General features: G+C 47.1%; 1 protein-coding gene across 6 annotated transcripts in view; it reads left to right on the forward strand.

The window, feature by feature from the left end:
• Positions 1–26,263, forward strand: part of D2HGDH (D-2-hydroxyglutarate dehydrogenase) — a 94,922-nt gene that overhangs the window by 36,299 nt on the left and 32,360 nt on the right. The window contains exon 1 of one of the 6 annotated variants that reach the window (XM_056564666.1): positions 7,506–7,524. The exons of 2 other annotated variants lie outside the window; for them this stretch is intronic. The gene's annotated coding sequence lies outside the window, so the exon portion shown is untranslated. Of the gene's footprint in view, positions 1–7,505; positions 7,525–26,126; positions 26,225–26,263 lie in introns of those variants that run through there. 3 more of the 6 variants (XM_056564661.1, XM_056564662.1, XM_056564663.1) reach the window with 3 other exon arrangements.

Below are 26,263 nucleotides of genomic sequence, written 5' to 3' on the forward strand. Positions count from 1 at the left end.
TTGGAGGCCAGTATCTCCTTCACGGAGAAGATGTCAGAAGAACCGGAAACAGGAGTGGGAGAAACAAGTTTGGGAGAGAAACGGTTGATGATGAGTGGTTTAAGGAGAGAGACATGAAAGGCATTGGGAATACGAAGAGAAGGAGGAAGAAGAAGTTTGTAAGAGACAGGATTAATTTGGCACAAGATTTTGAAAGGACCAAGATAGCGTGGTCCCAGTTTGTAGCTGGGGACACGGAAGCGGACATATTTAGCGGAGAGCCATACCTTGTCTCCGGGAGCAAAAATGGGGGGAGCTCTTCTTTTCTTATCGGCAAACTTTTTCATGCGAGATGAAGCCTGTAAAAGAGAATTTTGGGTCTCTTTCCATATGGTGGAAAGATCACGAGTCACTTCATCCACAGCGGGCAAACCAGAGGGCAAGGGAGTAGGGAGGGGGGGAATAGGGTGACGGCCGTACACCACGAAAAATGGGGATTTAGCAGAAGATTCAGAGACTCTGAAGTTGTACGAGAATTCGGCCCATGGTAGAAGATCTGCCCAGTCATCCTGGCGGGAGGAAACAAAATGCCGTAAATAGTCACCCAGGACCTGGTTAATTCTTTCTACTTGCCCATTGGATTGAGGATGATAAGCAGAAGAGAAGTTTAATTTAATCTTGAGTTGTTTACAGAGAGCCCTCCAGAATTTTGACACGAATTGGATGCCTCTATCCGAGACGATCTGCGTGGGCAAACCGTGAAGACGAAAAATGTGTACAAAAAATTGTTTTGCCAACTGAGGCGCTGAAGGAAGACCAGGAAGAGGAATAAAATGTGCCATCTTGGAAAATCGATCAACGACCACCCAAACAACAGTGTTGCCACGGGATGGGGGTAAGTCTGTAATAAAGTCCATACCAATCAGAGACCAAGGCTGTTCGGGGACAGGCAGAGGATGAAGGAGACCAGCAGGCTTCTGGCGAGGAGTCTTATCCCGGGCACAGACAGTACAGGCCCGCACAAAATCAACAACATCCGTCTCCAGAGTCGGCCACCAATAGAAACGAGAGATGAGTTGCAAGGACTTTTTGATGCCCGCATGGCCTGCGAGGTGGGAGGAGTGACCCCATTTGAGAATCCCGAGACGTTGGCGTGGAGAAACGAAGGTCTTCCCTGGAGGAGTTTGCCTGATGGAGGCTGGAGAAGTGGAGATCAGACAGTCAGGAGGAATGATGTGTTGCGGAGAGACCTCTACTTCCGAGGCATCCGAGGAACGAGAGAGAGCATCGGCCCTAATGTTCTTGTCGGCAGGGCGAAAATGAATTTCAAAGTTAAAACGGGCAAAGAACAACGACCACCTGGCCTGGCGAGGATTCAGCCGTTGGGCAGACTGGAGATAGGAGAGATTCTTGTGATCGGTGTAAATGATAACTGGAAATTTTGATCCCTCCAGCAGATGCCTCCATTCCTCAAGTGCCAATTTAATGGCCAGTAGTTCTCGATCCCCGATGGAGTAGTTCCTCTCCTCCGGAGAGAAGGTCCTAGAAAAAAAACCACAAGTAACAGCATGCCCGGAAGAATTTTTTTTGTAGAAGGACCGCTCCAGCTCCCACTGAGGAGGCATCAACCTCCAATAGGAAGGGTTTAGATGGGTCAGGTCTGGAGAGCACGGGAGCAGAAGAAAAGGCAGACTTGAGCCGTTTAAATGCGTCTTCCGCTTGGGGAGACCAGGACTTAGGATTGGCATTCTTCTTGGTTAAAGCCACGATAGGAGCCACAATAGTGGAAAAATGTGGAATAAATTGTCTGTAATAATTGGCGAACCCCAAAAAACGTTGGATAGCACGGAGTCCGGAGGGGCGTGGCCAATCTAAGACGGCAGAGAGTTTATCTGGGTCCATTTGTAGTCCCTGGCCAGAGACCAAGTATCCTAGGAAAGGAAGAGATTGACATTCAAACAGACATTTCTCCATTTTGGCATAAAGTTGATTGTCTCGAAGTCTCTGAAGAACCATGCGGACATGCTGGCGATGTTCTTCTAAGTTGGCAGAAAAAATCAGAATATCGTCCAGATACACAACAACACAGGAATATAAGAGATCCCAAAAAATGTCATTAACAAAGTCTTGGAAGACGGCAGGGGCGTTGCACAGGCCTAAGGGCATGACCAGATACTCAAAGTGTCCATCTCTGGTGTTAAATGCAGTTTTCCATTCGTCCCCCTCCCTGATGCGGATGAGATTATAAGCACCTCTTAAGTCCAGTTTGGTAAAGATGTGGGCACCTTGAAGGCGATCAAAGAGTTCTGAGATAAGAGGTAGGGGGTAGTGGTTCTTTACCGTGATTTTATTAAGTCCGCGGAAATCAATGCAAGGACGTAGGGAGCCATCTTTTTTGGACACAAAGAAAAATCCAGCTCCGGCAGGAGAGGAGGATTTGCGGATAAACCCCTTTTTTAAATTTTCCTGGATGTATTCAGACATAGCAAGAGTCTCTGGGGCGGACAGAGGATAAATTCTGCCCCGGGGTGGAGTAGTGCCCGGGAGGAGGTCAATAGGACAGTCATAAGGCCTGTGAGGAGGTAAAGTCTCAGCTTGTTTTTTGCAAAATACGTCAGCATAGTCCATATAACCCTTAGGGAGACCGGTTACAGGGGGAACCACAGGGTCACGGCAGGGAGTACTGGGAACCGGTTTAAGACAGTCCTTGAAACAAGAAGTACCCCAGCTCTTGATCTCTCCTGTGGACCAATCAAGGGTTGGGGAATGGCGTTGAAGCCACGGTAGTCCAAGGAGAATTTCGGAAGTGCAATTGGAGAGGACCAAAAACTCAATTTTTTCGTGATGAGGTCCGATGCACATTAGGAGGGGCTCCGTGCGGTAACGCACGGTACAGTCCAATCTTTCATTGTTAACACAATTGATGTAGAGGGGTCTGGCGAGACTGGTCACCGGGATGTTGAACCTGTTGATGAGAGAGGCCAAAATAAAATTTCCTGCAGATCCGGAATCCAAGAAGGCCATAGTAGAGAAGGAGAAGGTAGAGGCAGATATCAGCACAGGCACAGTAAGGCGTGGAGAAGCAGAGTTGACATCAAGAACTGTCTCACCTTTGTGCGGAGTCGGCGTACGTCTTTCCAGGCGGGGAGGACGGATAGGACAATCCTTCAGGAAGTGTTCGGTACCGGCACAGTACAGGCAAAGATTCTCCATGCGGCGTCGTGTCCTCTCTTGAGGTGTCAAGCGAGACCGGTCAACTTGCATAGCCTCCACGGCGGGAGGCACAGGAACGGATTGCAGAGGACCAGAGGAGAGAGGAGCCGGGGAGAAAAAACGCCTTGTGCGAACAAAGTCCATATCCTGGCGGAGCTCCTGACGCCTTTCGGAAAAACGCATGTCAATGCGAGTGGCTAGATGAATGAGTTCATGCAGGTTAGCAGGAATTTCTCGTGCGGCCAGAACATCTTTAATGTTGCTGGATAGGCCTTTTTTAAAGGTCGCACAGAGGGCCTCATTATTCCAGGATAATTCGGAAGCAAGAGTACGGAATTGGATGGCGTACTCGCCAACGGAAGAATTACCCTGGACCAGGTTCAGCAGGGCAGTCTCAGCAGAAGAGGCTCGGGCAGGTTCCTCAAAGACACTTCGAATTTCCGAGAAGAAGGAGTGTACAGAGGCAGTGACGGGGTCATTGCGGTCCCAGAGCGGTGTGGCCCATGACAGAGCTTTCCCAGACAGAAGGCTGACTATGAAAGCCACCTTAGACCTTTCAGTAGGAAACTGGTCCGACATCATCTCCAAGTGCAGGGAACATTGTGAAAGAAAGCCACGGCAAAACTTAGAGTCCCCATCAAATTTATCCGGCAAGGATAGTCGTAGGCCGGAAGCGGCCACTCGCTGCGGAGGAGGTGCAGGAGCTGGCGGAGGAGATGATTGCTGAAGCTGTGGTAGTAGCTGCTGTAGCATCACGGTCAGTTGAGACAGCTGGTGGCCTTGTTGCGCTATCTGTTGCGACTGCTGGGCGACCACCGTGGTGAGGTCGGCGACAACTGGCAGTGGAACTTCAGCGGGATCCATGGCCGGATCTACTGTCACGATTCGGCTGGCAGGAGGTGGATCCTCTGTGCCAGAGAGGGATTGGCGTGGACCGTGCTAGTGGACCGGTTCTAAGTTACTACTGGTATTCACCAGAGCCCGCCGCAAAGCGGGATGGACTTGCACCGGCGGTAGTAACCAGGTCGTATCCACTAGCAACGGCTCAACCTCTCTGACTGCTGAAGATAGGCGCGGTACAAGGGAGTAGACAAGAGCAAGGTCGGACGTAGCAGAAGGTCGGGGCAGGCAGCAAGGATCGTAGTCAGGGGCAACGGCAGGAGGTCTGGAACACAGGCTAGGAACACACAAGGAAACGCTTTCACTGGCACAATGGCAACAAGATCCGGCGAGGGAGTGCAGGGGAAGTGAGGTATACATAGGGAGTGCACAGGTGAACACACTAATTAGACCAACTGCGCCAATCAGTGGCGCAGTGGCCCTTTAAATCGCAGAGACCCGGCGCGCGCGCGCCCTAGGGAGCGGGGCCGCGCGCGCCGGGACAGGACCGACGGAGAGCGAGTCAGGTACGGGAGCCGGGGTGCGCATCGCGAGCGGGCGCCACCCGCATCGCGAATCGCATCCCGGCTGGAGGCGGTATCGCAGCGCACCCGGTCAGTAGATCTGACCGGGGCGCTGCAGTAGCGAGGATGTTGCGAGCGCTCCGGGGAGGAGCGGGGACCCGGAGCGCTCGGCGTAACAATTAGCAATCTAAAGATTGCAATAAAAAAGAAGCAATAAGAGTTTTAATAAAAATAAATAAGCCCCACCACAATAAAAAATAAAATTCCCCTCTTTTCCCACTTTACAAAAAATGAGCAAAAAATATTATTAACTCAACATACTTGGTAATGCCTCTCGCAGAAAAGTCCGATCTATTAAAATATGTCAATGATCAACGTACGATAAATGTACGATAAACATAAAGCGTAAACATAAAAGATATAGATTTTTTTTTATCATATAATAGAATTTTTTTTATAAAAAGCGATAAAAAAAATCTAAACAACACTGGTACTAATAAAAACTACAGATAATGTCACAAAAATTAGCCCTCATACATTCCTGTATATGAAAAAATTGCGTTTTTCTTTTTTTAATTTTTCCTCAAAATAATACTTTTTTTTTTTTGCCATACAGTTTATGGTAAAATGAAAGGTTTCAATACATAGTAAAATTCTCACTCCTGGGACACTCTGCGATCGTGATCTATGAGCCAGGGAAGCAGGAGGCATTGCTCTCCACTTCCCGGCCGGCCAAAAGATCCGTACATTTCTCTGCATTGACTTCTATGCAGAGAAATAGACGTCTCTCTTTGAAAAAGTCGGTTATGTTGCCTTTGTGTGTGTGAGAGATAAGAGACAGGAGAACAGAATATTCTCTGTTTGCTTTGTGCTGTGTATAGGGACATCATAGAAGCTATTCTCGGCCCACTCTAGAGATTAAAGAAGACTGAAAACTAGTGCCTGCAGAGGAGGGAAATGGTGAAAATATAGAATACAAGAAATATGGTCAGGAATACTGTTATTCCTCAGATGCACACATGACAGCTGATTCTGAAAAGTCACCTGAAACAACAGGAAAACTTTAAGACTTTGGTTTGGTAAATCTCGTCTTACTAGATTAATGTTACTATATGCTTATGTGGTGGTCCAGTACAGGAGTTGCACCCCTGTACCCTTGCTGCCCTGTCAGGCGGACTCCCTTTCGGTCCCCTCTCCCCTTGTATATATTAAATGGTTAATCATATCTGGTATAATCTATTGTAGTGTATATGTCTTGTTAAGTGCCTTTAAATACTGTAGTCATGTGTTGTAACCAAGGAAGGTACCAGTGATCATGTGACTTATAGGGTGACCTATGGGACCCCTCCAGAGTCTCCCCCATAAAAAACCCTGGGAGGAGCTAGTTCAGTCTTTTGAGTTCTGAGGTCAGTGAAGTCAAGTCCTGAGAGAGTGTCTGGTCTGCTGAGGAGGCCCAAGGCCTACCACGCAGCCACGCTTCCACTAATCCAGTGCCCCACAGGTGAATGTCAAAACCTGGTAAGCTACATACGGGGTGAAGTCAGTCTAGTCAAGTCAGTCAAGATCAGTCTGTATAGTCAGTGTGGGCTTGCAGCAAATTGTCCAAATCCACTATAAGTCCCAGCGAGCCCTAGAGTCTCTGAAGTCACTGGTCACCTCCTTGGGCCTAAATGAGCTGTCAAGACTATTACACCTGTCTACCTCAGTAAAGCTGCCTTTGTTCCGTGACTTGGCGGGGGAGTCATTATTCGCCCCGTGCCTAGCCCAGGATTCAGCGGCATATCTTCGGGTGGTGTGGAGGTTAAACCATGCTCTGACATCATGAACACAAGAGGTTAATGCCATCTGCCCCTAGGGTAATAACATCTGTCCTCATCACACCCTCACCACACTTACTATATTAATTAATGATATTATATCTACTGTATAACTTTCTCATTTTTCCATATATGGGGCTGCATTAAAGCTTATATTTTGCACCGTGATCTGTAGTTTTTATTGGTACCACATTTGCGTATATGTGACTTTGCGATCACATTTTATTAAATATTTCTATCGGACTTTTTTTTAACATTTGCACTGTTCACGGTTCGGAGCCATTAACATTATATGTTAAAAGTTTGGACATTTACGCATGGGTCGATACCAACTATGTTGATTTCTTTTCTTTTCTTTTTATCTTTTAATTGATAAAAAGCGAAGAGCGGGAATTAATTTATAATGGGGGAGGGGCTTATTTACTTTTATTTAAATCATTTTAACACTTTTTTTACACGTTTTTGTCCCACAGGGGACTATTAATTTCAACCTTCGGATTGCAAATACTAAACAGTGCTATGCATATGCATGGCACTAATCAGTGTTATCTACAATCTTCGTCGCCATCTTAACATATCAGACCACTGCGGGTGCACCACGGGTGTTTAGAGGTGTGTCTAAACACCACCGCAATACTTCAGATGCTATGACCAGTATTTATCACCGCATCTAAAGGGTTAATGACAGACAGCAGCGGGATTGCTGATGTCCACCATTATCCATGAGCTCCTGACTGCTGATAACAGCAGCCTGCTGGTTCCGATCACCGTGTCTGGCGACGTGGTGATCGCGGAACGGTGTGGCATACATGTAGGTTGCTGTGCACTACATGTATGACACGTGTCAACTAGGGGTTAAAAGCAGATTTAACTCATGAAGATTGAGACCCCACTTGGATAGCACCATCAGCATGGACATTTACTGTTATGTCATTGTCCACATAGTAAACTATTGTACACTTTTATCAACAAGCAGCAATGTACATTATGATGAGTGTCCTAACACAGAAATCTTTTATAATGTTTCATAGATAAACTAGAAAGGAGATTGAAAGCCAAAAATCTTGTAGAAAGTCTTCCCAGAACACCAGAAGCTGTTATAATTATAAAAAGTAGGGCTCCATAATAATGCCTATGGATTTAGTGTGGGATGTCTTTGTATGTATGTTTAGACATACCAGTGTGGGTAAAAGTGTAGTTGTATGCTCTGTATATTGATATATACTGTGTATAGACAATATACAGGTGAAACTCGAAAAATTAGAATATCGTGCAAAGTTCATTTATTTCAGTAATGGAACTTAAAAGGTGAAACTAATATTTGAGAGAGACTCATTACATGCAAAGCAAGATAGTTCAAGCCGTGATTTGTCATAATTGTGATGATTATCGCTTACAGCTCATGAAAACCCCAAAGCCCCCCCAATTACTATGATTTGGAGAGCCATGTCATCTGCTGGTGTTGGTCCACTGTGCTTCTGTGGTGAGCCACGGGGTGTGAGGTGAGGTGTAAGGGGCAGATGGTATTAACCCCTTCGTGTGAGTGATGCCAGGGCGTGGTTTAAGCCGAAGGTAGCTCCGTTAGTCCTAGGTTAGGCAGGGGCAAATAATAGCCCAAGGCCAAGTTAAGGTCAACGGTAGCTTTTACTGAGGTAGACAGATGGTACAGTCTATACAGTTCGGCCAGGATCCCAGAGAGGTGACCAGTAACACAGGGGACCTCACAGCTTGCTGGGACTTGCAGTAACTTGACAGACTATAGATTCAGGCCACGCTGACTCGCTTAATCACTTTATTAAACTCCATTTAGTGCGGTCCAGGCTCCAGGGCATCTAAAATGGTGGATCCACATGTCAGGACATGGGGCAAGGAAGGCGGGAAGGCAAGTCGGGTGGGCGGAATGACCCTGAATCACATGCAGGATGCAGCCTATCAGTAGCCAGTCACCCCTGTGATATCACAGCCCTATATATTCAGCAGCCATATTCGGCTCGTCATTTCCTTCATTACACTGCAGAGAGATAGGACAGATATCGCTGTGTGTTAAACAGAAAAGCTAATTCCAGCAGCGTTTCACATCCTAGTCACCTCAGAGCCTTCTGTTGGACACAGAGCACAGCGTTTTTGCACAGAAATAAATTTTTACTGCAGCGATTAACCCTCAGTCACTGTGAACAGCATTGTATTACAGAGAGGGGCAGAGAGCTGTGTGTCGCCTCAGCTGCAGAAACATTTTCAGAGGAGGGAGAAATCATTTTTAGGGTAAATCTGTGTCTTTGTTCCATAACAACTGGTCTGCTGGTTATACTAGTCTGTAGATGGTATAATCCATACCCAGCAGTCCATTTCTAATAGTATTTGAGAGAGAGCCTTTGTGAAATTTTGGGTTTTAGTACACAGTGAATGTGAGAACCGTACTGTAGTGCATTTTTCTACCCTCATCGGTGCATACCACATACCTACATCTAAGTAGTGTACTATTTTATACATGTGTCAAGGGCCTAGATACTGTGAAAGGACAGCCAAAAGTATTCTCCGGCTGGTGTTTTACTCCAATATGTTTTTTAAGCTTACTGTAGCGCATTTTTTTGCCATCATAAGTGCATAGCACATACCTACATCTAAGTGGTGTACTGTTTGTCCTAATAATCTGTCAAGGGCCTACATACTGTGAAAGGACAGCTAAAAGTAATCACCAGCTGGGGTTTTACTCAAATTATTTTTGACGCGTACAGTAGCGCATTTTTCTGCCCTCATAAGTGCATACTACATACCTACATCTAAGTAGTGTGCTATTTTGTACCTGTTAATCTGTCAAGGGCCTACATACTGTGAATGGACAGCCAAAAGTAATTACAGGCTGGTGTTTTACTCCAATATGTTTTTTAAGCATACTGTAGCGCATTTTTCTGCCTTCATAAGTGCATACCACATACCTACATCTAAGTAGTGTACTATTTTGTACCTGTTAATCTGTCATGGGCCTACATACTGGGAAAGGACAGTCAAAAGTACCGTATATACTCGAGTATAAGCCGAGTTTTTCAGCACGATTTTTCGTGCTGAAAACACCCCCCTCGGCTTATACTCGAGTGAACTCTCCACCCGCAGTGGTCTTCAACCTGCGGACCTCCAGAGGTTTCAAAACTACAACTCCCAGCAAGCCCGGGCAGCCATCGGCTGTCCGGGCTTGCTGGGAGTTGTAGTTTTGAAACCTCCGGAGGTCCGCAGGTTGAAGACCACTGCGGCCTTCGACATCATCCAGCCCCCTCTCACCCCCTTTAGTTCTGTACAGTACTCGCCTCCGCTCGGCGCTGGTCCGGTGCTGCAGGACTGTCCGGAGAGGAGGTGGTCCGGTGGGATAGTGGTTCCGGGCTGCTATCTTCACCGGGGAGGCCTCTTCTAAGCGCTTCGGGCCCGGCCCCAGAATAGTCACGTTGCCTTGACAACGACGCAGAGGTACGTTCATTGCCAACGTACTTCTATGTCATTGTCAAGGCAACGCCTCTATTCTGGGCCCGAAGCGCGGAGAAGAGGCGCCCCCAGTGAAGATAGCAGCCCGGAACCACTATCCCACTGGACGACCTACTCACCGGACAGCCCTGCAGCACCAGACCAGCGCCGAGCGGAAGCGAGTACTGTACAGAACTAAAGGGGGGTGAGAGGGGGCTGGATGATGTCGAAGGCCGCAGTGGTCTTCAACCTGCGACCTCCGTAGGTTTCAAAACTACAACTCCCAGCAAGCCTGGACAGCCGATGGCTGCTGGGAGTTGTAGTTTTGAAACCTCTGAAGGTCCGCAGGTTGAAGACCACTGAGGGCGGATGATGACAAGAGGATGATGAAGGGGGGGGGTGGGATGATGAAGGGGGGGTGTGGGATGATGAAGGGGGGGTGTGGGATGATGAAAGGGGGTGGGGATGATGACAAGGGGATGATGAAGGGGGGTGTGTGGGATGATTACAAGGGGATGATGAAGGGGGGTGGGGATGATGACAAGGGGATGATGAAGGGGGGATGTGTGGGATGATGACAAGGGGATGATGACAGGTAATGATGATGAGGGTCTGGATGATGACAGGCGGTGATGATGATGAGGATGTTAATGACAGGTCTGGATGATGACAGGGGGGGATGATGTATTTCCCACCCTAGGCTCATACTCGAGTCAATAACTTTTCCTGGGATTTTGGGTTGAAATTAGGGGTCTCGGCTTATACTCGAGTATATACGGTAATCACCAGCTGGTGTTTTACTCAAATTATTTTTGAAGCGTACAGTAGCACATTTTTCTGCCCTCATAAGTGCATACCACATACCTACATCTAAGTAGTGTACTATTTTGTACCTGTTAATCTGTCAAGGGCCTAGATACTGTGAAAGTCCAGGCAAAAGTAATCACTGGCTGGTGTTTTACTCCAATAAGTTTTTTTTAAACGTACTGTAGCGCATTTTTCTGCCCTCTTTGTTCCACAACAAATCATCTGCTGGTTATACTAGTCTGTAGATGGTATAATACATACTCAGCAGTCCTTCCTAATAGTCTGTGTGCTGCTGGTGTTGTGCAAAAATACATATTTTTAAGCATACTGTGGCACATTTTTCTGCCCTCATAAGTGCATACCACATACCTACATCTAAGTAGTGTACCATTTTGTACCTGTTAATCTGTCAAGGGCCTAGATAACGTGAAAGTCTAGGCCCACCAGGAATATAATGTACAAGTGTGGGAGCTCTACGTAAAATATAAGAGACCTAAACCGAGGTGTCAGGCCCAAGGCCTGATTATGGAAACATACATGTGTTTTATTATTGCATCTGTGTATAAACTAAGACCTGGGGGGTGAGGGGCCATTCAGACGGTGTATCCTGTGTCTTTTGTGTATTGCAGTTTATTGGGGGGGTCTGGCTGTGTGTTTACATCGTCTTTGAAGTCCTGCACCCTGGTCCTATCATATAATCAACCAGATAAGAGGGCCAGGAAGAGAGATGCCCCCTGGTGTGATCAGAGGGGAGGGGGGAATGGAGTCCCTCCAAAAACAAGCAGATATGATATTTAAATAATGCTAGACTCAAAGTTTTGGTTGTTAAGATCTGTGCCCCAAGCTGACAAGACCATCCTAAGAACAGCTGGAGACCCACTTTCATGGACTGCTATACTATTACGCTTACAAAGTGCCAACATTTATTTGTATGTTCCCATACCATGCAAAATTAGAACATCAAAGAAAAAAACAGGGTATTCAGGGACACAAATTTCAAACTTTATTGTTTTAGAAAAAAGGACATACATTTAAAAACATTTTAAAAAGGGGGGTACAAAATACCAAGATGGTCCTACAGATGCACAACCGGAGGTCCATAGAACAAGAGGTTAATCACCAAGGAAATACCTATATATACAGATGGCTATAAAAAGCCTACTTTGTAATAGCAAAAGTGTCCCAGCTAGTGGCTATATTTAGTAAGGTAACAGCCATATACATTTATACACATAGCAAGAGGTTGTTAATTTCACCTTCTAAGGACACACCAGGACCTCCGTCACCCAACGTTTCGCAATTAGATGCTTCTTCCGGGGCGTGAATACCCCTGAATACCCTGGTTTTTTCTTTGATGTTATACTATTACGCTGTAAGAACTTAATTTTTGCTTTTCTGAACTTGTATTGCTAAACTCTTTTATAGATTTTTACACCTGTATGTCATTTGTTTCTGTATTTTTATATAGTCAGCACTGTGATACATTTTATCAGATTAAATGTTTAATTAATCAGCTCTGGTCTTTGATCTCTAAATATATGAGCTCACCTTTCTGAAGGAGGCTCTGGTAAAACACGTTTATCTGAGCGTTAATTTGGTGACTTACTGGGACTAGTAGTGGATACCCAGAGGTCTGGCGGCTTTAACCCTTGCACCATCGCACTCTCTCTAGCGTCTTGGCTGGACCGATAGGGTGTGATCGTGACAACTGGTGGCAGCGTCGGGACATATTTAGAGATTTTTAGTGCTTGCTGGATTTTACCTGTAAGGAAATCTTAGCACTAAAAAAGAAATTGCATACATCTTCTTGTGTGTAAATTCCAAAGACAGAGCTCAGTGCCAGTTTAAAAGACATACAAAAAGAGTGCAAGACAGTTCTGTCCTCCCCATCTCCTGTTTTACCTCTTCTGTCTCATCTCGGCAATATGGAGGCATATCGCAAGCAGTCCAAGCCTGCACTGGAGCTAATGTGCCAAGGAAAGGACATCCCTACTGCAGGAAAGAACAAGGAACAACTTATTGCTAATCTTGTGGAGTATGATGCCCGTGCAGAAGAGCTGAGTGACATGAGACAAAGTCCTATAGCTGGAACTGCCATCCAAGGACTGATATCTCCTGGGGAACACAGCAGCATTACTCCCCATCAGGACAGTACTCCACATGAGGCCTTGGACTCTTATATGCGGACTGCCTTACAACACCTTGGGAATGTGGATGCCTATATGAAACTCCAACTGCTTCTCCAGTACCAAACTGCAGAGAGAGAGGCACAAGCTGCAGAAAGAGAGGCCCAGCGGAGGCATGAACTGGAGGTTCTGAGGCTGAGAGGGGATGCTTCATCCGCACGGAGTGATGTGCAGGATCAAGGAGACCACAAACCCTGCTTGGAACATTTCCCAATGTTGGAGAAAGATGGTGATCTGGCTGTGTTCCTGAGGGGATTTGAAATGGTTTGCCGGCAGTTCCATCTACCTAAGGAACAGTGGGGACGATATCTAACCCCACGGTTGCGAGGGAAAGCTCTGGATGTGTTTGCTTCGCTTCCCTCTGAGAGTGACCAGGACTATGAGGTAATAAAATCTGCCCTGCTAAAAAGTTTTAATCTGACTCCAGAGGCTTATCGGAAAAAGTTTCGAATTTTGCAACAAAGTGCCACAGAAAGCTGCACTCAGCATGCAGGTCAGCTAAGGACTGCATTCAGGCTATGGACTGGGGGCCTACAAGTCACTACCTATGAGGCCCTGGAGGACTTGATGGCCCTGGATCAGTTTCTCCAAACACGGAGCTTTGAAGCCAGAGAGTGGATATTGGACCGCAAGCCCAAGACAGCAACGAAAGCAGCAGAACTTGGAGATGACTTCGCCAACAACCGGGCACCGACAGCAAAGCGTGGATCTGCACAAGCCGGAGCAAGTCCAAAAGCAACAGGAGCCACATTGGGTCAGGGGGACACCTGCCTATGTTACAGATGCAACAATGTTGGGCACCTGAGTGCCACTTGCCCCAACAAAAAGGATTCTCCACCAGTAGCTGGAGGACACACAGCCATTCTTCTGGTGTCTGGAGCGGTGGAGAAAAGAGCGGATAACCTGCAGAGTGTAACTGTGAGTGACCGGGTGACAGTGAGTTTGCGAGATACGGGAGCCTCCTTTACCTTGGTGCGGCCTGAAGTGGTGGATACAGAGGACATCATCCCTGGAAGAACCATGGCTTTAAAAGGAATTGGAGGTGTGCGGCCTGCTGTGCCCATGGCCCATGTGTACCTGGATTGGGGTACAGGCAAAGGTTTGAGGGAGGTGGGGGTCTCTGAGGACATCCCTGTTAATGTTCTGCTGGGGAATGATTTGGGTCGTATGCTCTGTCATTATGCTCCAGAGGACACTACCTGCACACCGGAAGGGCTAGGAGAGAGCCATGTTCATTCTGAGGTACTGTGCAAGACTTTAGGAGACACTGCGAAATGTGGTAACTGGGAGGGGGTGCAGGGGATTGATAATTGTTTACCTGTGACTGAACCAGTAATGTTTTCCAAAAGTGGAATGGGGTGTATTGTAAAATGTGGTGACAATGCATTGCCAATGCCAAAACCTAGTGGAGATGGGCTAGGGGGAGGGGTTGGTGTGCCCCTGGTGACATTTAAGGATGAGGGATCAGCAATGAGCTTTATGTCCCAATCCTGTGAGCCTAAGAAGGGTGAGGGATCAGCAGTGAGCTTTATGTCCCAATCCTGTGAGCCTAAGAAGGATGAGGGATCAGCAGTGAGCTTTATGTCCCAATCCTGGGAGCCTAAGAAGGATGAGGGATCAGCAGTGAGCTTTATGTCCCAATCCTGTGAGCCTAAGAAGGATGAGGGATCAGCAGTGAGCTTTATGTCCCAATCCTGTGAGCCTAAGAAGGATGAGGGATCAGCAGTGAGCTTTATGTCCCAATCCTGTGAGCCTAAGAATGATGAGGGATCAGCAGTGAGCTTTATGTCCCAATCCTGTGAGCCTAAGAAGGATGAGGGATCAGCAGTGAGCGATATGTCCAAATCCTGTGAGCCTAAGGAGGAGGAGGGAAATGGCCATTTCCGGGGAGCTCTGTGCAGTGACTCTTCCCCTTGAAGGGCTGAGACAACGTGCTGAACATACAGGTGTTGACACAGATGGGAATCGGGTATATTGGGAAAATTATATCTTGTACTGGGAGTCCCTTTCCAAAGGCATGCTAGGGGCCCAGGAGAGAGAAAGGCAGTTAGTGGTTCCTAGGCCGTACTGAAAGAGCTGCTGAGGTTGGCCCATGAGACCCCCCTGGCAGGAAATTTGGGAGTGGCCAAGACAAAGTCCAGGTTGGCACACAATTTCTACTGGCCGGGTATGGGTACTGCTGTTGCCAATTATTGTGGATCTTGTCGGGTCTGCCAGAGGGTGGGTAAGTCTGGGGATGTTACTCGTGTTCCCCTAGTGCCCCTACCAGTCATATCTGTACCCTTTGAACGAGTGGCAGTGGATATTGTGGGACCTCTAGCTGTACCCAGCAGCACAGGGAAACAATTTATTCTTACTGTTGTAGATTATGCAACTAGGTACCCTGAAGCTGTTGCCTTATCCTCAGTCCGAGCAGATAAGGTGGCAGATGCACTGATCAGTATATTCTGCAGGATGGGGTTCCCCAGAGAAATGCTCACTGATCAGGGCACTCAGTTCATGTCCAATATCATGCAAAGCCTCTGTAAAAAGGTGAATGTACAGCACTTGGTAGCAAGCCCATACCACCCCCAAACAAATGGTTCCTGCGAGAGGTTCAATGGGACCTTGAAACAAATGCTGAAAACCTTTGTAGAATCAGAGGGCAGAGACTGGGGAAAGTATTTACCCCATCTGTTATTTGCTTACAGGGAGGAAGCTAAGAGCCAGGGATCCCTTCAGGATGTGGAGATCGATCCACAGCTCTCAGATGAAAGGAGGAGGCTGCTTAATCAGGTACTAGGCCCCTTCAGTGCCATCTTTGCCTGGGAATGCATCAAGAAGATAAATAGATGGTTAAGGGAGACAGATCTATCGGCCTGGAGGGCCAGATCTCTCTGTCTCCATCTTAAGGGGGAGGTGTCAGGCCCAAGGCCTGATTATGGAAACATACATATGTTTTATTATTGCAACTGTGTATAAACTAAGACCTGGGGGGTGAGGGGTCATTCAGACGGTGTATCCTGTGTCTTTTGTGTATTGCAGTTTATTGGGGGGGGGGTCTGGCTGTGTGTTTACATAGTCTTTGAAGTCCTGCACTCTGGTCCCATCATATAATCAACCAGATAAGAGGGCCAGGAAGAGAGATGCCCCCCTGGTGCGATCAGAGGGGAGGGGGGAATGGAGTCCCTCCAAAAACAAGCAGATATGATATTTAAATAATGCTAGACTCAAAGTTTTGGTTGTTAAGATCTGTGCCCCAAGCTGACAAGACCATCCTAAGAACAGCTGGAGACCCACTCTCATGGACTGCTATACTATTACGCGGTAAGAACTTAATTTTTGCTTTTCTGAACTTGTATTGCTAAACTCTTTTATATATTTTTATACCTGTATGTCATTTGTTTCTGTATTTTTATATAGTCAGCACTGTGATACCTTTTATCAGATTAAATGTTTAATTAATCAGCTCTGGTCTTTGATCTCTAAATATATGAGCTCACCTTTCTGAAGGAGGCTCTGGTAAAACACGTTTATCTGAGGGTTGATTTGGTGACTTGCTGGGAGTTTATAGTCCAACGTATGTAATGGGATATGTCCAATAAACAGTTTTTGCAGCGCTGGAGGCTTGCAGTTACGTGCCCACTGAGTATACTTGTATGCGCAATAGCGCTAAAGATCTATCCTTTATACCCCGACGGCACAGGGACAAAGTACAAGAGGAAAAATAGATCAAAATCAGGCACGTAGTGCCTCTTACCGTCTTCGGCGAAAGCAGTCATATGTGCATAGCATCGCTTAACGATGATCCGGATTGATGCCTCTCAGCCCCGGCAGCACGGGGAAGGTGTAGGAGAGGTGAAGATGTCCGGTACAGATAGTTATTGTGTAGTCCGCTGGAAAAGGTAATGTTAGTTTGTAGCGTATGGCAGCACTGGAGGTCTTTGGTGTGGGATCCCTCTCTACCCCGACGGCATGTGGAGAAGCTGAGAGGGCCGTAAAAGACCAATAGTGGTGGACACATAATCCTAATAGTACCGACTTCTTGTGCAAAGGCAGTCTTGGACAGGCACGTTTCGGGGAGCAGAATCCTCTTTTTCAATGGTGGATATGCAAAGATATGCACAGTCTTTGCATATCCACCATTGAAAAAGGGGACACTGCTCCCCGAAACGCGTCTGATCCAAGACTGTCTTTGTACAAGAAGTCGGTACTATTTGGATTATTTGTCCACCACTATTGGTCTTTTACTGCCCTCTGAGCTTCTCCCCACACCTTTGGGGTAGAGAGGGATCCCACACCATAGACCACACTGCCACACGCTACAGACTAACATTACCCTTTACAGTAGACCCTGCATTAATCATCTGTACCGGACATCTTCACCTCTCCTACACCTTCCCCGTGCTGCCGGGGCTGAGAGGCATCAATCTGGATCATCGTTAGGCGATGCTATGCGCATATAACTGCTTTCGCCGGAGCCGGTAAGAGGCCCTACGTGCCTGACTTTGATCTATTTTCCCTCTTGTACTTTGTCCCTGTGCCATCAGGGTATAGAGGATACATCTTTAGCACTATTGCGCATACAAGCATACTCAGTGGGCTCGTAACTGCAAGCCTCCAGCGCTGCAAAAACTGTTTATTGGACATATCCTTTTACATACATTGGACTATAAACCCCCACCATTGTCCCACCGTTTAAGTGCAATACTATTTAACGTCACGTTTTAAATGTTTATAACTGACTTTTACCATTCTATTTTAGTGAGCTGTCTGCGGTAAGGGCCCTGCCCCCGACCTCACAGTATTATTCAATAAATGTAGTTATATTTTATATCTTATTATCAAACACTTCCTTTCCTTCTTATTTTTCTCTATTTATTCTGCCTTATTCTATATTTTCTTCCTATCCTAGTAGGACTGCTATTGTTCCATTTAAAAAAAAAAAGTAATCACCAGCTGATGTTTTACTAAAATAAACAAATTTTAAGCATACTGTAGCGCATTTTTCTGCCCTCATAAGTGCATACCGCATACCTACATCTATATGATGTACTATTTGTACATAATAATCTGTCAAGGGCCTACATACTGTGAAAGGACAGCCTAAAGTACACACATGCTGCTGTTCTAGACAAACACAGTTTTAAGTGTAGTGAAGCGTATATTACTCCCCTCATATACGCACTAAGTATGTCAGGCAGAGAGGTGCCAGGACATGCACAAATGAGTGGCAGAGGTCTAAATTCATCAGGCAGAGGTCGGAGCAGACTAGGGGCTAGTGGCAGCAGGAGTTGCAGCGAGAGGCCTGAGCTCCAGGTATCAGCTAGCGGTCGTGTCTCGAACAGCAACCCATCTGCCATAACCGATTGGTTAACACAGTCATGCACTTCATCACAAGTGACATCTGATACCCCCAGCCAACAGTCGGTGGGTTCCTCAAACACAACCCTCAGGGAGCAGTCCTTGTCCTCCAATTGCCTCTGTCCTATGCTGTTCCTTCCTCTAAAGTAGTATCTTATACTGTGGGTTCAGCTCCACTATTCAGTGAGGACGATCTAATAGAGGACAGTCAGCAGCTACTGCCCAGCCAAGAAGTGGAGAAGACATCCGCAACTTTCTCCATTAGACAGGCAAGTAGTGATGAGGAGAGTGACGTGGAAGGCGATGTTGCTAGGGTTCAGGGTCCTGAAGCAGACAGTGTTGAGGAACCTGATGAGGACATCAGTGACGTGCAGACACTTGTTGATTATGATGATGATGATGATGATGATGATGATGAAGCCGATCGCACTTGGGAGCCGGGTGCAGACGGGGCTTCATCAGGAGAAGAGGATTGCAGGTTGCCCGTGAGGCAGCAGCTGAGCCAGCAAGGTGGTAGCATGGTTGGCAGTCAGCATGGCAGTCAGCAGTCAATTTGTGCAGACTGTTGTGGTAAAATCAGCTACTCGGCAGTGTGGCAGTATTTCATCAAGCATCCGGAGGAGGTTAACATAGCCGCATGCAAGATATGTCGGCAGAAGGTGAAGCGTGGCCAGGGTACCAATGTTGGCACCACAGCCCTGCGTCAACATATGCTTCTCCACCATAAAGCGGCCTGGGAGAACCATGGCTCAGATGTAGTGGTCCAGCCGGCTGGATCACCCAGTGGCACGCCGCTCCTTCTTTCAGCCAACATGGCTCCACCACCTAAACCGAAAGGGAGCTGTGTGTCATACCCTCCTTCTGTCGCTCCAGTTGCTCCTGCTCCTCCTACTCATAGTCAGTCATTCCGCCAACAATCCATCCGCGAAGCCATGTCAAAGAGACAACAGTATGCGCTCACTCATCCAACTGCCCAGAAGCTGAATGTGCTCCTGTCTAAGTTGCTGGTGCTGCAGTCCCTCCCTTTTCAAGTGGTGAACTCTGCACCTTTCAAAGAACTGATGGCTTGTACCGAGCCAAGGTGGAGAGTGCCAAGCCATAATTTCTTTGCGAAGAAGGCAGTACCAGCCCTGCACAATTTTGTGGAACAGAAGGTGGGCCAGTCCTTGAGCCTGTCGGTGTGTACCAAAGTGCACTGCAGCGCCAACGACTGGAGCTGTAACTGTGGTCAGGGACAATACATGTCTTTTACGGCCCACTGGGTGAATGTGGTTCCTGCACAGAAAACAACACCAATTTGGACAGGTCACGGCGCTTCTTTCTCCATGCTCTCAGGCCGTTGGTCCTGTGACAGTGTGCGACTCCGACTCATCATCCTCCACCGTGTCCTCAGCCTCCACTACCCAGACAAGTCTCAGTGCCCCTTCAGCATACCATGTGTACAGAGCATGGTGGTGTCACACTGTTCTTCACATGGTTTGCCTTGGTGAACAGAGTCACACAGGGGAGGAACTGCTAAAAGTAATTTGTAAAGAAATCGGAGGATGGCTTACTCCACAAAAAACTGGAAATGGGAACTATGATGACTGACAACGGAAAGAACATCTTGTCTGCGCTGCGAATGGAAGGGCTGAGCCATGCGCCCTGCATGGCACACGTGTCCTATCTGGTTGTGAAGCGGTTCCTGAAGTGTTTCCCCCATTTGCAAGACATTCTAACAATGGGAAGGAAACTTTGCATGCACTTGAGCCACTCGTACACCGCAAAGCACACCCTCCTTGAGCTGCAGCATCAGAACGGTATCCCCCAACATAGTCTGATTTGTGACGTTGCCACACTTTGGAATTCCACCCTCCATATGTTGGATTGACTGTACGAACAGAGAAAAGCCATCACTGATTTCTTGATGATCCAAGCGGATAGGGGTACTCCCCTCTGTAACTTCAATGTGAACCAGTGGCAGCTCATACGTGACACCTGCCATTTGCTTAGGCCCTTTGAGAAAGCCACTTTATTAGTAAGTCGCCGGTATTACGGGATGAACGACATCATTCCACTTCTTTATTTCTTACAACACGTGTTGGAAACGATGGCTGGTCAGGGTACTGGAGATGTGGTGCCTACATCTCACGGCCACATGAGCCCTGTAGGGGCTGAACTGGAGAAGGTGGAGGAAGGGGAGGGGCACAGTTTAGGTTTCGCCAAATGGGTGGTTTTTCTAGTAATCTGACAGGAGAGGAGGAGCAGGCGCAGCTAGAGGTGCTAGAGGTTTATAAGGGAGGCGAGACAGAGGACCCATACACACCGTGGCAGTATGCAGTGGAGATGGAGGCAGGGAGTCTCTCCGAGTCACCTGCACAAATGGCACGATGCATGCTCACTTGCTTACGTAGTGACAGCCGAATTGTCACCATTGGGCAGCGGGATGACTTCTGGATCTCCACCTTATTGGACCCTCATTACCACCACAAAATAGGGGCCTTTTTTACACCCACTGAGAGGGAGGACAAACTGACCTACTACAGAGGCATCCTATGTAGTCAGTTGGCCGGTGACTATCGGCGCCATCGTCCATCCTCTCGCAGGTCTGAATCGGGGGGGCCCCCAGCGCTCACCTTCCATTGCCATGACTACTGGGGAGGGGTGGAGTGGCAGGAGCAGTACCAGCTCCATCAGTAGCAGCCTGAGTCTACAGTCGCTGATGAGTACCTTTCTTCACCCGCAAAGTGAAGCATCTCATTAGCAGCAGGTAGACCTGGAGCAGGACCTGAACCAGCAGGTGGTGGCATACCTTGACATGCCCATGCCAACACACCTTGAAGATCCGCTGGACTTCTGGGCAGCCAAACTTGATTTAAGCGGCAACAAAAGCTGTCCTGCCCGGCCAGTAGTGTGCCATCAGAGCGGGTGTTTAGTGCGACGGGGGCCATAGTCACCCCAAGAAGAACTCGTCTGTCCACGAAAAATGTGGAGAGACTGTCCTTTGTGAAGATGAATCAGGCATGGATAAGCCAGGATTTCCATCCACCAATGCCTGATGCATCAGAGTAGATTGACCATGGTACCACACCAACACTTAACAAATATGGATAGTGCCAAACAGATTTAAGGCGCTGCTCCCCAGTTACAAACATTCCTCCACATTAGACCTTTTTTCACCCACCTTCTTCACCGGGTACTGGTATTGCCATCCACCACACCACTTTGTCACATGGTCACTTTCAGGACTGCTGACGCTGCTGCCACTGCCACCTCCAGGCTGTGCCCTTCAGCCACTATATGGTCTCCTCATGCTTCATCCACCTCCAGGCTGTGCCATTCAGCCACTATATGGTATCCTCATGCTTCAGCCAACTCCAGGCTGTGCCATTCAGCCACTATATGGTCTCCTCATGCTTCAGCCACCTCCAGGCTTTGCCATTCAGACACTATATGGTCTCCTCATGCTTCAGCCACCTCCAGGCTGTGCCATTCAGACACTATATGGTCTCCTCATGCTTCAGCCAACTCCAGGCTGTGCCATTCAGCCACTATATGGTATCCTCATGCTTCAGCCAACTCCAGGTTGTGCCATTCAGTCACTACGTGGTCTCCTCATGCTTCAGCCAAGTCCGTGCTGTGCCATTCAGCCACTATATGGTATCCTCATGCTTCAGCCAACTCCAGGCTGTGTCATTCAGCCACTATATGGTAACCTCATGCTTCAGCCAAATCCAGGCTGTGCCATTCAGCCACTATATGGTATCCTCATGCTTCAGCCACCTCCAGGCTGTGCCATTCAGACACTATATGGTCTCCTCATGCTGCCAAAAAACTCCAGGCTGTGCCATTCACCGACTCTATGGTCTCTCCTCATGCTTCTGCCACCTCCAGGCTGTTCCATTCAGACACTATATGTTCTCCTCATGCTACCACAAACTCCAGGCTGGGCCATTCAGCCACTATATGGTCTTCTCATGCTTTATCCACCTCCAGGCTGTGCGACTCAGACACTATATGGTCTCCTCATGCTGCCACAAACTCCAGGCTGTGCCATTAAGCCACTATATGGTATCCTTATGCTTCAGCCAACTCCAGGCTGTGCCATTCAGACACTATATGGTATCCTCATGCTTCAGCCAACTCCAGGCTGTGCCAATAGCCACTATATGGTATCCTCATGCTTCTGCCAACTCCAGGCTGTACCATTCAGCCACTATAGGGAATCCTCATGCTTCAGCCACCTCCAGGCTGTGCCATTCAGACACTATATGGTCTCCTCATGCTGCCACAAACTCCAGGCTGTGCCATTCAGACACTATATGGCCTCCTCATGCTTCAGCCACCTCCAGGATGTGCCATTCAGACACTATATGGTCTCCTTATGCTGCCACAACCTCCAGGCTGTGCCATTAAGCCCCTATATGATCTCTCCTCATGCTTTAGCCACCTTTAGGCTGTTCCATTCAGACACTATATGGTCTCTCCTCATTCTTCAGCCACCTCCAGGCTGTGCCATTCAGACACTATATGGTCTCCTCATGCTGCCACAACCTCCAGGCTGTGCCATTAAGCCCCTATATGATCTCTCCTCATGCTTTAGCCACCTTTAGGCTGTTCCATTCAGACACTATATGGTCTCTCCTCATTCTTCAGCCACCTCCAGGCTGTGCCATTCAGACACTATATGGTCTCCTCATGCTGCCACAACCTCCAGGCTGTGCCATTAAGCCCCTATATGATCTCTCCTCATGCTTTAGCCACCTTTAGGCTGTTCCATTCAGACACTATATGGTCTCCTCATTCTTCAGCCACCTCCAGGCTGTGCCATTCAGACACTATATGGTCTCCTCATGCTGCCACAAACTCCAGGCTGGGCGGCTCATTCACTATATGGCCTCCTCATGCTTCAGCCACCTTCAGGCTGTGCCATTCAGCCACTATATGGTCTCTTCATGCTGCCACAAACTCAAGGCAGTCATTCAGCCACTATATGGTCTCCTCATGCTTCAGCCAAGTCCATGCTGTTCCATTCAGCCACTATATGGTATCTTCATGCTTCAGCCAACTCCAGGCTGTGCCATTCAGCCACTATATGGTAACCTCATGCTTCAGCCAAATCCAGGCTGTGCCATTCAGACACTATATGGTATCCTCATGCTTCAGCCACCTCCAGGCTGTGCCATTCAGACACTATATGGTATCCTCATGCTTCAGCCACCTCCAGGCTGTGCCATTCAGACACTATATTGTCTCCTCATGCTGCCAAAAAACTCCAGGCTGTGCCATTCAGCGACTATATGGTCTCTCTCCATGCTTCAGCCACCTCCAGGCTGTTCCATTCAGACACTATATGTTCTCCTCATGCTGCCACAAACTCCAGGCTGGGCCATTCAGCCACTATATGGTCTTATCATGCTTCAGACAACTCCAGGCTGTGCCAATAGCCACTATATGGTATCCTCATGCTTCTGCCAACTCCAGGCTGTGCCATTCAGTCACTATAGGGAATCCTCATGCTTCAGCTGCTTCCAGGCTGTGCCATTCATACACTATATGGTCTCCTTATGCTTCAGCCAACTCCAGGCTATGCCATTCAGCCACTATTTGGTATCCTCATACTTCTGCCAACTCCAGGCTGTGCCATTCAGCCACTATATGGTATCCTCATGCTTTAGCCACCTCCAGGCTGTGCCATTCAGACACTATATGGTCTCCTCATGCTGCCACAAACTCCAGGCTGTGCCATTCAGCCACTATATGGTCTCCTCATGCTTCAGCCACCTCCAGGCTGTGCTATTCAGACACTATATGGTCTCTCCTCATGCTTCAGCCACCTCCAGGCTGTGCCATTCAGACACTATATGGTCTCTTCATGCTGCCAAAAACTCCAGGCTGGGCCGCTCATTCACTATATGATCTCCTCATGCTTCATCTACCTTCAGGCTGTGCCAGTCAACCACTATATGGTCTCCTCATGCTGCCACAAACTCCAGGCGATCATTCAGCCACTATATGGTCTCCTCATACTGATGCCACCTCCAGTCTCTGTCATTGTGCCTCCATGTGACATGTGACTCCTTGTTACATTTGGTCCTTTGTAACCACACGCTGGGGCCCAAAACACTAAAACTTGGGAGTGTTAGCTAAAATTTCAATAAAATAAAGCTTAAATTTCAATTTCAAAACCTTAAATTTCAATTTCACAAGCTTACATTTCAATTTCAACATCTTTAATTTCAATTTAAAAAAATAGTTCTAATATTTTCAAGGCTGAGGCCCTATGGTCGTTGACGTCATATAGTAGCTGTGGAATTACCACAATAATCCAATGAAACAGGTTGGAGCAATCACAATGAGCCATTACTGATTAAATGAAACATTTGCATTCCACAGAGAGGGTGAGAGCCATGGGCTGGAACAGGTGGTAGCTCACCTCGCGGCGAACCACCAACTCGACGCTCACTAGGATGGGTATTCAAAAAATTTTAATAAATTCAAATAACATTTTAAAAAAATTACATAAAAAAATCTTATTACTTGATGCCATATGGTCTCCCTGCTGCCACATCCAGACGCTCTGCCGCAGTGATTCTAATTGCAATGCCTGTAATCTGCATGTAATACTGAATAACAGTATTATTTCACTAACACAACACACTCGCTATGCGTGTTAGAAGAAAGCAAACTGTTCTACACCCCTATTGAGGCTCTCTGTAGGCCAGAAATAGCCGTTTTTAATACAGATTCGCCGCAAATAAATTCGACCCAAAACAAAAAAAAATCGGAAAATTCGGCGAATCGGTCGAATTTAATTTTCTGGACTGGACTGAACCTCAGCAGGAAATAATCACAAGAGAGAGATTGCAGCTCCTCCCTTCCATATAAAGGATGGCTGTGCAAGTAGCCCATAGGTTACTAGCAAGGTCTCCTGGACACTGGTGTTCTCTGGGTAACATTATAATCATATGACTTAAACATGTGACATAATCATGTGACTAACAATACAGGTCCTTTACTCTTTCATGTGAAAACTTATATACACAGGGGGGGAGACACTGCAGGGGAGCCCCAGGGACATATATGGACTCAACCTGACAGGACTGTAGGACCATTTCCTGTACTGGGATACCACACTTCATTAAGTCTAGGGTCAACGCATCCATCTGCCAGGAGATTTTAAGTTGCATTAATGAAATATAATGAACTTTTGCATGATATTCAAATTTTTCAAGTTTCACCTGTACAATGCAATATAAAAATAATGATAATATATAGCAACCTAGCACATCATGTTTTTTTTTCTTTTCTTGTGTTTGTGCATAGATGAGAATGTGCATAATATGTGTATTTTATATAAAATCTGCCAGAATAAAACACAGTGTGGGGGACTAAATAACTGTAAAAACCCAAATTGTCTGGTTTTGCCCATGACAACCAATCATAGCTCAGCTTTTATTTTACCAGAGCTTGTTAAGAAATGAAAGCTGAGCTGTGATTGAGTTTTTACAGTTTTTATTTATCCTTCCCATAGTGTGAAAAAGACCCTAGAACAGTGGTTTCCAAACTGAAATCCTCCAGATGTTGCAAAACCACAACTCCCAGCATGCCCAGACAGCTAAAAGTTGTAGTTTTGCAATAGCTATAGGGCCACAGTTTGGCGACAACTGCCCTAAAATATCATCCATCAAGATTTGTAAAGCTTGGCTTCATAAAATGAGAGCCACCCCTTATAAAAAGGGTTGCTGCTGCGCATTTCCTAACCTATTGAAGTCAATGGGTAGCAAAATCAGATAATATGCACAAGTGACGCTACCCTAAAGTGTTAGAAGGGCAGAAAAGAAATAGTTGTACAGAATGCCATTTATTCTAATGCCCCGCAGAACATTGACAACTGAGCACAACTGGCTGGTTTGCCCTTAACAAAGATGGCCTCCACCAAAGCAATTCGATGCAACCATCTTTTCAACAGTAGGGGGAGCAGGATCATACTATTCACAGGAAGGAGGGAAGAGAAAGCACAGTTAGTGAAGGCAGAAAGCAGGTATTTCTGGGCCTGTGTTCTAAGGATGTTATTGCTGTG

Source organism: Hyla sarda, chromosome 3, assembly GCF_029499605.1.
Source record: "Hyla sarda isolate aHylSar1 chromosome 3, aHylSar1.hap1, whole genome shotgun sequence".
Taxonomy (NCBI): domain Eukaryota; kingdom Metazoa; phylum Chordata; class Amphibia; order Anura; family Hylidae; genus Hyla; species Hyla sarda.